Genomic DNA, 440 nt, shown 5'->3' with positions numbered 1-440 from the left:
CCACTTCACGAGGCGGGCGGCGGAAGGGGTGGAGAAGGATGAAGGATAGACCGGGACGTATCAGGACAGCGCGGGGAGGAGATGGGAATGAAAGGGGACGGATCGGGACAGGTCGGGACAGGCGCGGGGACGCATAGGGACAGATAGGGACAGCGCAGGGAGGGGCCGCGGATGAACGGGGACGGATCGGGACAATTGGGGACGGATCGGGACAATTGGGGACAGGTAGGAACAACGTGAGGAGGTGACAGGGAAGGACGTGGGATGGACGAGGACGGATTAGGACAGATCGTGACAGCACGGGGAGGGGACGCGGTTGAACGGGGCGAATCGGGACACCGTAGGGACAGATTAGGGACGGATCGGGGCAGCGTGTGAAAAATATCGTCGTAAATTTACAAAAAAATTGTAAACCTGAATTATAATTTAAGTTGCAAATT

The 440-nt window shown here is 57.3% G+C and overlaps 1 protein-coding gene across 1 annotated transcript in view; it reads right to left on the bottom strand.

The window, feature by feature from the left end:
• The window catches only part of LOC127751544 (uncharacterized), a gene marked incomplete at both ends in the record, with an annotated part of 12,738 nt that overhangs the window by 11,612 nt on the left and 686 nt on the right, over positions 1-440 (bottom strand). The gene's annotated exons all lie outside the window — the stretch shown is intronic.

The sequence above is a fragment of the Frankliniella occidentalis genome, unplaced genomic scaffold, assembly GCF_000697945.3.
Source record: "Frankliniella occidentalis isolate FOCC.00 unplaced genomic scaffold, Focc_3.1 Scaffold552, whole genome shotgun sequence".
Taxonomy (NCBI): Eukaryota; Metazoa; Arthropoda; class Insecta; order Thysanoptera; family Thripidae; genus Frankliniella; species Frankliniella occidentalis.
This window is presented reverse-complemented; position numbering and strand designations above follow the sequence as displayed.